This window comes from Nuphar pumila, chromosome 8, assembly GCF_984573655.1.
Source record: "Nuphar pumila chromosome 8, dmNupPumi1.hap1.1, whole genome shotgun sequence".
Taxonomy (NCBI): Eukaryota; Viridiplantae; Streptophyta; class Magnoliopsida; order Nymphaeales; family Nymphaeaceae; genus Nuphar; species Nuphar pumila.
The window spans coordinates 7482829-7496561 of record NC_143256.1 but is presented as its reverse complement, the minus strand read 5'-3'; positions in this window follow the sequence as shown (position 1 = coordinate 7496561).

Genomic DNA, 13733 nt, shown 5'->3' with positions numbered 1-13733 from the left:
TTTATTTTAAAAAATAAAAAATAGAAAATCATAATAATTTTTAATTAAAAAGCAAATATCTGAAAAGGAAAAGTACAAAAAATGAAACAAATGATGATAAATTAAACTTTCAATCAAATTATCAATGCAAAAAAAGGAAAACTTATGATGGTACACTCGTGATTTATGTTGATTTTTAAAAAAAATGACAATATTGTATGACAAAATGATACATTTTTTGAAATGCCCTATAATTTTGCAAAATCTACCCCATATCCAAAATTGTTGGTGCTCATTTTTTAGGATCTTTTTACCCTTTACACTAGCAAACCTCCTAAGGTTCGCGCAATACATTGATACATAGTCAGGATATTACAAACTCTCTCTAAAAAATAGATTTGTATGATGATTATGCGGACCTCACAAATTTTGTATAACGAAATTTGTAAACATTGCTAGTTTTCACCTAAAGGAGATTTGCAAATATTGTTTGACATTCACATATATAACAAGACATTTGTGAGCTACCATGTGAAGCTCCTTTAAATAATTGATCCTCAAGGAGATCTGCGAATATGTGGCGACATTCATATATATATATAGTACGACATTCATGACCTCTCATGCAAAACACCTTTAAGAGACTAATTCTCAAGGAAGTCTGTAAATGTGTGGTGACGTTCACGTATAAGTGTTGCGAACATCAACGACGTTCACACTATGATATAACTGTTACAAATAAGGTACTACTTTCACAAATGATGTACAACATTTGTGTAGAATTCCTATAAATTTTTGTTGCAGATGTTTGTACATTCTCATGCTTGTTGATTCATATATAAAGTCGTGGTTCTATTTTTTCATTTTTTCGTTTGTTTCTAGTTAGAACCCTAACCCTTTTCCCTTTAAAACCCTAACCTTATTCCCTCTCTCCCCCTGTGTGATGATTCTCCTGAAATCTTTTTACAACATTCTAACGACTTTTTCATTATCTTTAATAGTTATGATATCATTTTCATTGACTTCTCATGTTAGATTGAAAGGTGAGTTTCATAAAACAATATATATATATATTGGTGTTATAGATAATTTATGTTCGTTTGCTTATGCTTTATGTAATATTTTATGGTTTTGTGTTGGCGTAATGGGGCTTGGGTCGACTGTGAGCAAGCATTCAATTAGTGTGACAAGGTTGGGGTTGACTCTGTACAAACATTAAATAGGGGTTATGGTTATTGTAGGTAGTTCATTTTCATTGTGGTTGTTGTAGGTAGTTTTATTAATTAAATGAATGAAGGATATATGAATGACATTTTTGTCAGATGCTATTTTCATTAGATGAATGATATGTTATGTGGTTGGTGTAGATAGTTAATGATGGTTTTTGAAATGGTTAAAATGCACTATCATAGCACTGATCACCTTACTTGGAGATCTATAGTGGTATCCAAAAATATTAACTTTAAGGAATTTTATACTTTGTTGTCTCGTAAAACCGGATATGTAGTGCAACATCTTTCAACATAACGGTCATCTCAATATTTCTGAACTGGAATGTATCGATAGCCGAATTTCAGAAATGTACAACAGGCTCTAAGAGAATTTTTGAAAATGCATCTTATTCAGTCAGTCCTTCGTGTGTTTCGATAATGAGATGAACCACTGATGTTCTTAGAACCAGTAGAATCGACACATGTAGCTTGTTGGATCCTCAAAATTTCAGGGTTGTGGATTCTGCAGTCACACTAAATTTTGCTGGAATCAATCAAATTTTATAGTTTAATTATTGAATATAAGAGTCAAATTCAAATCAAACACATATATGACAAATTAATCAATGAATTGCAATACTCAGACATGCATCACACACACACTACACACACACACACACACACACACACACACACATATATATATATATATATATATATATATATATATATATATATATATATAACATTTTAAATATTGAATTACAAGAATCAATCTAGTTATCCTAAAAATATGCCTCATATATACATAACAAACTAATCAATCAATTCCAATATTCAAACTAGTTATCTTACAAACATGCTTTACATACACATATAAAATATTTTAAAGATTGAATTTATTTCTCTCTATCAAACTTACTACCATAAAAATATGCTTTATATATACATATACATGACAATTTAATGAATATGCAATGAACTGCAAGAATCAAAGTAGTTATCCCAAAAATATGCTTCACACACACACACACACACACACACACACACACACACACACATATATATATATATATATATATTATAATTTAATCAATAATTGAATGTTAAATTAACAATGATTGCAAATATCTTACAAACATGTATATAAACAATAATAAATGAAGAAAATACCTATCCACAAGCATCAGGCCGTATTTGTTGTTGCGACCTCTTGTTCTGAGCATTCTCTTAAGCATCTTCTTGTGCACTCTACACTCCAGCCTTAACCTTTGGCTGAGCATTTGATCTAAGGAAAGACCCACACTCGCTTACACTTCTTGAGGACCCTCGATATCAATTTTCACATCGGCACCTCTAACTTCTCTATTCTTCACTTATTGAGATACCTCATTCGCCCTTGGATATAATCTTTCTCCTTTATTCTCCACATTGTCTCCCTCCATCTCACCACTGCAACTGCAGGTGGTCATATTTTTAGCTTCTTATAATTGGGCATTAAGGTTAGCAACAACCTCAGACTGAGCCAATGGTTAGAACTTCTTTACCACCGACTGCATGCATAAGTTCCCCTTCCCCTCCTTATATGCTTTCGAGATGGGAGACATAAATGTGGTCACAAACTCATCAACTATTTTTGCTGATTTAGCCTTAGATTTGGGTGACACTGAAGGTGTTAGCTGCTGCTTGGTTGAGCGCAGATTTTTGGGTCTCAATTGACTGATGCTCCATTTTTTATGAAAAATGTTAGACACCCATACTTTTGGTCACGAAGCAACCTTCTTCTCTACCCACTTGTCAAGCCTACTCCATACTTCATAGTAGGAAGTATCACCAACATGTAAATTTTTTTCTTTGGTTTTTCTGTTGTGTTCCAATAGTAGCAGATGGTGTGAGTGTGGCCCCCTTCTGAGGCAGTCTTTTCAGTCTCCATTTTGTGATAAACAAATTCAGAATTTTTTATAATAACAAAATGAAAAACAAAGGTAAATAAGTGGGCAATAGAAATAGGAAATAAGATATTGATAAAGCATTATAAAAAAACAAAATAGGCTATTAAAAATACAAAAATAATGCAAGTGTTCGCTACTCATGTTTATAATACAACAATAGATAAATAACCAAATGCAAAGATAGAGGGATACTAATCTCTAAGAAAACAAAGCGACAAACAGACACTCATATGTAAATGATTTAAATAAAGAAAAAAATGGGATAAACTATTGAATATGCAAAGATATCTTGAAAACCATGCCATTCTTTTATAAAATAACCGACTTATGCCAATATTTCAAAAAAAATAATGGATTTATGCCATTTAAAAAAAAATAACTGATTCAACCATTAAATGTATACTTACTAAAAAACTCACCATTGATGATTCTCAAAAGTCACTGATGAAGTGCCATCGATGAATTGCTAGAAATAGTCACCAAAACTTTTTGCCAGGGGGAAGAATGTTGGAGACCACTGGTTGGGAACTGCAAAAAACCCTAGTTTATGCAAAAATAGCCTAGGGGTGTGGACCACCGGTTTTAATCAAAGGGTCACATTTAATGCTCATACGAAATTTTGTAAAAATATGAGAAATTTGCATTGTTGTCATTCCCAAGTTTTGCAAATGTTCAGCAATTTCATAATTTAGTTAGTAGTTTCGCATATACAAAGCATATTTGCAATGAAAATTGTGAAAGTCATGATGACGTTCGCAATAATAGATGAATTTTATATAGGGAAATTTGTAGGAACACTTCATAAAGGTTGTACATTATATGCAAAGTTAGCACATTATTTGTTAAGTTCGTTTTAGATTGCAACATTTGCGGACATTCATAACATGTATAGGTGAATGTTGCCACACATTTGCAAACCTCTTAGAGGATCAGTTACTTAAGGGATATTTGTATGGTAGCTCACGGAAGTCTTGCTATATATGCAAACGTTGTAGGGTATTTGCAAATTTGCACAAATTTTTTGTTACAGGAGTTTTGCATGACCTATGCACAAATTTCTGGATCAGCAAATGCATGGGGCAAACTTTCTGAGGTAGAACATTTCAATCAGAGTAAGTTCGCATGGGTGTTGTGAAATGAAGATGTGCATGTTTGATGTGTGAATCTAATTTTTTGGGATGAAAACTATCCAAATTTATAAATTTGTTTATGTAAAATTTGTGAGGTCTACACAATTATCATGTGAATCTACTTTTTAATGAGGGTTTGCGATATTCGGACAACATACTGATATATCACATGAATCCCAGGAGGTTTGCTAGTGAGATGGGTAAAAAGAGTGGGCCATCCACGATTTTGGATATGGGGCAGAGTTTGCAAATTGTGGGAATTTCAAGAAACATCATTTTTGTAAGGACAATATGATCATTTTTCATGATTTTATCCCCAAATTTTGAAACCAACTCTTGGATCAATGCTTAGCAATGTCTAATTACCATTCACATGCACTAGAGTTGACTCAAAGATGATGCTTTGAGCCATTATTAAATCATGCTCATTTACTAATTTTTCATTACCTTAAAAATTGAATATAATGTTGTATTAGAGATGAATAAATCTATTAACATGGTAAATAAATAATGCTAAACACATTTATTTGGTTAGGTTAAACATTATGTAGTTAGATCTACACAAATAAGAGTTTGTATCACTTTATGGTATCATAGTTTAGAATATAGTTGCCAGAAATGGGTACAAGTACTGATACGAGTATGCGGTACTGGTGTGAGTACATGAGGGATTAAAAGTTTTAGGTACATTTTTATTTGAAATATGTAATGAAACGGTTCTAGAAAATACTTATACTAGTTTCTAATGTACATTGATACGATTTTTAAAAGAATTGGTAAGAGTTTTTTAAAAGTTGATACAAAGTATATATTTTTATAAAAATATCTATAAATTAAAATAGTTAAACATTATATGTAAATCAATTATTATTACATAATATATTTTCATAATTTATAATCTTTTTATTACTCTTAATAAAAAAGAGTGCGCTTATAAATGAAATTGTTGTTTGTATGCAAAAATGCTAATAGAAATGAACTTGATAATCATTTATAATATAATAAAAATATATTTTTATATAAGATGATACATGGTTTTTAAGTAGTTAAGATGAGTTTCTTAAACATTTAATACTTCGGTTTATGGTTTCATAAACGAGTTTCATACCAGTATCTTTTACTGGTATGCCTTATACATGATACGTGATATACTAGGGTGTATCAAGTACCAATTTCATTATGGTTCAGAGCCACAATAGTTTTCGTGTGCACGTATACACATTTCTTTCATTATTCTGGTTAATTAATGTAATGTTAGTCAATTTGCTTGATCATGCTCATTAATTAATCACCTCACCGATTGATAAACTTGATAATTTTTTTCAATAGGCAATTGATAAACTTCATAATTGCATGCAAGATCGTAGTTTTAAGTTGGTTGTAGTGGCGGGGCAAGAAATTTAACCTAGGGTGGACACAAGTACGCAATGAACTAAAAATTAAAGTTGACTCAAATAGCGAATAAAAAACATAAATTTACAAGCACTTAAAATAAAAAATACATGATTTTTTATGATAAATAGTTAATAAAAATCATAAATTTATGAGCACTTTAAATAAAAAAACACATGATTTTCTATGATAAATAGCCAATAAAAACATAAATATCATGTTTAAAATGCGATATTTATGTTTCTAATGAAAATATAATGAGAAATTACTGTTTTTAAATTTTAGGTAATTTCTCATGATATTTTCACAGTTTCGCAAGGCACACAACATGGCATTGATTTTTTTTAGTTGTTTTCTAACTCTAAGGTCCGTATAAAATTTATGAGCATTTTTTAGAATTAACAAAAAGAACTGCAGGTACTTTTGAAGGAAAAATCCATTATGTGACACATTGCAACTTACAACTCTTGAAGACTTAACTATTGACTTCAAACATTAAAAAAAAAGTAGCTAAAAATGTGAAGTTCTTCTAATGAATACCAAGAGCTGTACAAGATACTAGATGATAACTTTGCAGGTGAGACTAGGATTACAAGGTTTGTTTTTATTTCTATTTGAGAGAAGAAATTGATGGCTTCTACCGAAAGTCAACTTTTAAGCAAAAAAAATGCGACAAGGGCATCCAAAACCTATAAGAATGAGATGCACAAGGTGGGCTGCTCTTACTGGATACGCAAATAAATAAAAAAATTCAGGGCTCGCCACTCGTTGGTTGCGCTAATGAATAAAAGGACATTATTCATTGCATAGCTGTGTACGAAAGGTCTAGGCCATAAACTCTAACCAAGTAGGTGTCATATCAATGTGTATGGTCAGCAGCAATTCCATCTTGTTAAGCGTCCAAATAAAAAAATTTGTTTGTTTATAAATGGCTGTTTGGTGCCCTTAGCTTTATGCATCTTTTATTTCGTTTTTGACGTGGAGAGGACTATGCCAATGTTTGGGACAAGATTGCAACAAGTTTGAATAATGTTGTTGGTCTAGTCTTTGTTAATTATGTGAAACAAGTATCAAACCAATTAATAATAAAAAAATTACCAAGTCCATTATATATATATATATATATATATATATATAGAGAGAGAGAGAGAGAGAGAGAGAGTAATGTGTAGGTTCCATACTATTTATCTTTCATACCGTCCCATACTCCTTTAGAAACATATTTATATGTGTTTTTTTATTTAATTTAATCTCATAGATGTGATCTTTATGCTTTATATAGTAGAAAACATATATTAGTTTAAATATTTTTCATGTTTAAATATGTTTTTAGCTTAACATAAAATCAATGATTCTTATTCACCAAAAACTTGATTAACTAAAAACCAAGAATTCTTGTTAACTTGATTTGATATAAATTATGGTTTTTAGTGAATAAGTAATGATAAACACATCTAGTTTAGATTAAGTAAAAAACACATGCTAGTATGTTTTTTAAAGTGGTCTATGACATAAATAGTCTTAAACTTATATATATATATATATATATATATATATATATATATATATATATATATATATATATATATATATATATATATATATGAGAGAGAGAGAGAGAAAAAAAAAATATTGACTGTACCGACGGGTTCTGAATCCCTCCTTAAAACTCATAAGGACATAAGGGCAAGTTGTTTATAGCAAATTTGATTCTATAGGTCTGTTCAACACCGTCTTTGAATTGTATTATTTCGATGTAAAAACATGATTGAGTTGAAAATTCAATGCATTGTATGCCATAGATTTTCAATTACTAGAAAATCTATCATATACGTCGAAAAGCATGACCCAAAGAATGGTTTTTACTAAACTAAACCAAACCTGTAAATCACATTTGAAGGGTCAGATTTGCATAAAAAAAAACAAAAAAAAATTGTTTGATAGCCAACATTTTTCATACATAGATAAAGGAAAGGGTCACAGTGCCAGTGCCAGTTGCAGCTAAAATTCATAGCACATGTTTTGTCTTTACCCTTTGCATCATCTTACCCAAACCTCCTCTTTGCTTGTCCAGTTATCTATGTGTACTTTTTTCTTTTTCAATCATTTGGTCTTCATGTGAGGTGGCACCAAGTTCATGGGCTAGTAATATATGTCAGAATATCGTGTCAAATGCATTAAGTTTGTGTTCTACAGTGATTAACTTCATATTTCATTCAATGGCACTGGCCCTAATTTAAAAAAGTCCTTTCCAAATGATGCACTTCTTAAAATGCCTACCAATTTAATGAAATCTCTTTTATATCTAAATTATTAGATTTCTGATTTTTGTAGAGCATTTTTGCATTTTATACATGCAAACTTTTTGAGTTTACTATATATATATATATATATATATATATATATATATATATATATATATATGTACTTTGTACTAAGTTTACAACCTTTCCATAGAAAGAAGATTCACGCAATCATTTTGTGGCCCTCAAGAATTTTGTATAAACAAATTTATGAACATGACTAACTTTCATCCCGACAAAAGAAATTCACACATCAAACGGTTTGTAACCCATATGCTAACCTTCTCTAATTGAAATTGTAAGACTTGTCAATTTTGTACATTTTTAATTATGAAGTTATGCAAATTTTTTGAATATTATTATTATTAAATCATTAGGCCAAGTGAAATTAAGAGTTTTAAGGAACTTAAAACTTGAAATTCAAACCCCATACTTATATATACATGTGTGTGTGTGTGTGTGTTGAACGACTAGTTAACTTGCTATATATATGTGTGTCATTCAATTACTATAAACAACAAGTTCCAAAATGGAATATATATATATATATATATATATATATATATATATATATATATATATATATATATATATGTGTGTGTGTGTGTGTGTGTGTGTGTGTGTGTGTGTGTGTGTGTGTGTGTGTGTGTCATTTAATTACTACAAACAACAAGTTCCAAAATGGAATATATATATATATATATATATATAGGCATGCCTAATGTTCAGATAGGCATAAGATTTGATTATACACGCAACTTAAATGTTTATTCTTGGCAGTAATACAAAGAAAAATGAAAAACAGATACTTTTGACCATTATTTCATGCAAAATAATATTTGTAGGTGTATTTTCGCAAAGTCGGTTCAATTACTACTTTATGTTCGAATGAATGATTTATTTCCTTAAAGGGTTTTTACGTAACACATATTATAAGAATTGTGATGTTTAACTCATATGCAAATGCTTTGCGAAACTATTGACATGACCGAGTCTCACTCACGGACCCTGTACTATTGAATGTATGCTTTTATATATTTGTTGCACTGCCATGAATGTTTGTAGGATTATGCTAAGGCTCAAAAATGAGTTTGAGATTCCGCATAACCTTCACAGTGCGCACGATCACTCGAGACATTTTATGTGTGTAATATGCGAACTTTGTACTATTGTTATGTGATGTTTTGAGCACACCAGTGTGATTGGCATCAAACTGGGCTTGTGGTCGATACTGTTATATGGAGTGCCATGGTTACACCCATGACATAAAAATTTGATAAGTTGTAGGTACACACATTAAATAGAATGCCTAGATGGTTTAAACATATTATTGGTTTAAATACACCACGAGCCTATTGGATGGGTGTTGTTAACATAGCAAATAAAATATGGTTGGTTGACTACCTCTTTCGGGAAGTCAATACTATTTTCTTACTAGCATGTTTTTTGTGCACCCGGTGCCATACTTAGGTTCTTGAAACACTGGGTTGTCCAATAGAGGCAGGTACGGTAAATTTGAAATAAGCAAATTAAAGACTTGGATGCCCATCCAGTGTCGGGCTACCTTGAAGATGATAGATGGTACAAACTTTGTTGGGTTATTGTTGAAACATACAACATTTTTTATTATACTACGAGCGGCAATTGCTTGATGGTCCTCCACCCATAGAATTAGGAGACCAAGACTACCAAAACTAAATCTTAGGTAGGTGGGTCTTAAAACTTTTACAGAAGTCAGATCCGAAGCATCCGGTTATCTCGACCTTTAGGGGTTATCTCTTGGTCATTATATCGCCGCTTTTAGAGTCGGATTCAGATAATTAAGTGAGGTATTAAAGCACTCAAAGAATAATAGATCGCTGGTTGATCTTATCTATCTCAACGTATTCAAACTGTGCATACCCGCAGGGGGTTAATCAAATGAAACATAATAATTACTGCACAATTTTTACTTTCTGCACATAACAATATTTACATGAATGGAAATGATTTCTGTTATGCATGTGTTAAATGTTGTTTGTCTGAAATCAAATGTATTGTTGGTTTATATAAACTCCATCATGGTCTTATGTGCTAGCACTTTACTTACGTGCCTTAGAAAGAAAATTTTCTATTGGGGCTTGTAAAATCTGACCCCCAATATTTACTATTTTTCAGGTCAGCATGAATGGTTGGGAGCAATTGCATGATGCTAGGATTGGGGTCATGATGTTCACCTCTTCCTTACCGATCCGGGATCTACTTTTATTTAATTTAATATTCTTATTAAATTGAGAACCATTTGATGTAATAACTTTTGAAATTTGATGAGATAATTTTTTTTTAATAACTATAACCAAGATGCACTTACCTATAATTGCCAAAGATTTTTCCAACTTCACCTTGTTTAATTACTTCTGTTGTGTGTTGCAAAAAAAAAAAATGCCTGAAAAAAATTAAATAAATTTTGGGGCATTACAAAAATGTTCTATCTCAACAGGTTTGCCCTATGCATTTGCAGTAGTCCCAAAATTCACAGGTACGTCATATGAACCTCTTTTAACTTAAAACTTATGAACCTATACAAATACAGTACAACCTTCACAAATATAGTATGACCTTAACGAAGACATCTTGTGAACTTCCTTTAAGTAAATACTCATCAAGGAGGTCCACAAATGTGTGCTGACATTTACAGTCACCTATTGTGAATGTCTCAGACGTTCGCATTCTGATTCGGCCTCCACAAATATAGTACGACCTTTGTAAATATAGTATGACATTCTATTTTTTTATTTTTGTTTGTTTCTCATAATAACCCTAACAATTTTCTCTCTAGAACCCTAACCCTTTTCCCTCTCTCATGTGTCGTGATTCCTTTGAAATAATCTTGCAGCATTTCAATGAGGTTGCAACATCCTTTTGGTCAACTTTTTAATCTTTTGATTATATCTAAAAGTGAGTTCCATATATATCTATATATATATATTATTGTATTGCATTTTTTATTTTTTTATAGATATATATATATATATATATATATAATATTGTCTTGTAGTATTCGTATTTGGTTGTTGTCATGGATGATTTATATATATTTGCATATGTTTTATTTAATATTTGGCACCAGATTTTTTGTTTAGGGTTTACTATGTTTAATATTTTTTCATATATATATTTGTTAGTATCGTATATGATTTATATTTGTTTTCTTGTCCTTTATTTATTATTTGGTGATTTTTTCTTAGAGTAATGGGGTTAGGGATGAATTTTTAGAAGCATTCAATTAGTGTGATGGGGTTAAGGTTGACTATGCACAAGCATTTAATATGAGCTAAGATTTTTTTTGTAGTTAATTTTCAGGGTGGTTGTTGTAGGTAGTTTTGTTAATTGAATGTATAAAGAATAAGTAATTTAGATAACATCCAGCCTTCTAGGGCAGATGCATAACTAGGTACAAGTTGTTGAACTTTATAATTTATGTTTAAAATGTAAGTGTGATGATGAAGGTGTTATTTTTATGGTTAATCATGAAATTTAGAAATATAAGAATATTGCATGCATAAAAGTAGTTGAAGTGATAAATACAATATTTTTTTATTTAGTTTTGTGCATCTAAACAGTCAATTAGTCGTAGCAGTAATCATGTTGACAATAGAGAATCAAATGATGTTAATGACTATACCATGTGGGATTAAGATGATTTAGAAATGTTAGGAGATGACCAAGACACTGATGACATGAGACAATTAATGGTGGATGCAAATTATGCACAAATAACAATTGAAAAGTCAAACCCTTTGTATGTTGTACAAGCTATATGAACATTTATTGGATAGTATAAATGTTTTTTGTTTTTATACTAATGAGACATGGTTGAATAGGTTCTTATTTAATGGATTCTCATGCAATGAATAGCAATTGAAAATCAGCGGAGGCATCTTAGTTGATTGACAAGTTGCATAGAAAAAAACTTAATGAAGTAGAATCTTTTCAGTGGCTAGCAACAAGCTCAAATGATGGAGACATTGTTGTCAGCCAAAGGTTTAATGATCCAAAGTACTGTCATGAGTTTTTAAAAGATTATGTGTTCAAGAATAACTATAAAATAAATTTCATGAGGAGTTGTAATAATAAAATAATTATCGTATGCACGAGAAAAAACCTGCAGACCATGAGTGATTGCCCTAGGAAGATCTATTGCACAAAGGTGTGTGAAACAATATTTTTTTAAGTAAAAAAGTATGAAAGAGAGTATATATGTAGTGGATCATTGGACAACCTTCGAGTGAAAAAAATGTATGCCGCATGGATTGCAAGTGTTATTCAAAAACGCCTGCATAATAACCTGAAGATGACTCCAAGAAAAATTATCAATGACATCGGTCACTAGGGATGTATGAAAATTAGTTACAAACAAGCATAGCATAGACGTGAATGCAAGAAGGAAGAACTATATGGTTTATATGAAGATTCCTCCAAGATATTTTTTTGCCTATTTGGATCATTTGATGATGACAAACTCAAGAACCTTGAGGTTCATTAAGACTAATAAGAGAGATCAATATAAGTATATATTCTTATCCTTCCGTTCATTCATTGATGGCTTTTTAAACGGGTATCCTTCAGTTCTTATGATAGATGACACATTTCTAAAAGATAAATACATAGGTATATTGTTGATGACTCATAGTATTAATTCTTGTGGTGAGATATTTCTGGTAGCATTACATGGTAATGATTTTGGAAGCATCTGAAGCACGAATTCATACACTTGATAAGTTTAAAGAGAGAACAAAATTGACTATTATCTCAGATAGGCACCCAAGGCTAAAATGTGTTGTCCCCCACACCTTTCCTCATTAATGTCATGTTGGATATTGTATAAAGCATTTGACAAAAAACTTTTCTAAGAAATTTGGTTCATTACTCAATACACTTTGGTAAAGCGCAGTTCGAGCAATAACAAAACCACAATGCATTTATTTTCTTGATAAAATTTGGAAGCAAGATAAAATTGCATATGATTATATTACCACCAATGTGGAATAATAGTTTTGGGCTAAATATCACTTTTTAGAAAAAATATATAGGTGTTTGACATCTAATATAGAAAAGCGATTCAATTCTTGGATTCTTTTCATAGGTGACAAGCCCCTATTGTCTCTTCTAGAGAGACTTCAGCTCACAGTTTGAGAAAAGAAAGAATATCATATAGAAAATGTCAAGAGATCTGCTTAAGGTAAAAGAAAAGGTAAAGGCATAACAATTACTTGTGGTTGTCATACATTTTCACCGATGTCTGCACGAGGCCCGCGTTCGATCTCATGGTTATAGTATTGATCTTGAGAAGATGTGATACTTTTGTGAAGAGTAGTAGGTGAGTGAAATTTCATGTGAATATATGATTGCATGCATTTTGTATGAGGGCAAGCTACCATAGGATTACTGCAACAACTACTTTAAAGTTGAATTGTATCTAACTACATATCATACATTTTCATTCTTTCTAATGGTGAATAATGACTCACACAATGCTCTGTTGACTCTTATTTCAGTCTATCTACCAAAAGTGACACATTCATCAGGGTGACCTAAGGTGAAGAGACAAAAAACAATACTAAAAGATGTTATGCCATACAAGTGCAATGTATGTGGTGAGGTTAGCCATAACAAGCAGAAGCATGCATAATGTATGTTTGAGTACCTCTTGTTGCAAAATGAGTGTATGTTTTTCTATGTGTGTGTGTTTGTTAAGAATTGTTGAACCACATTGTTGTTATATAT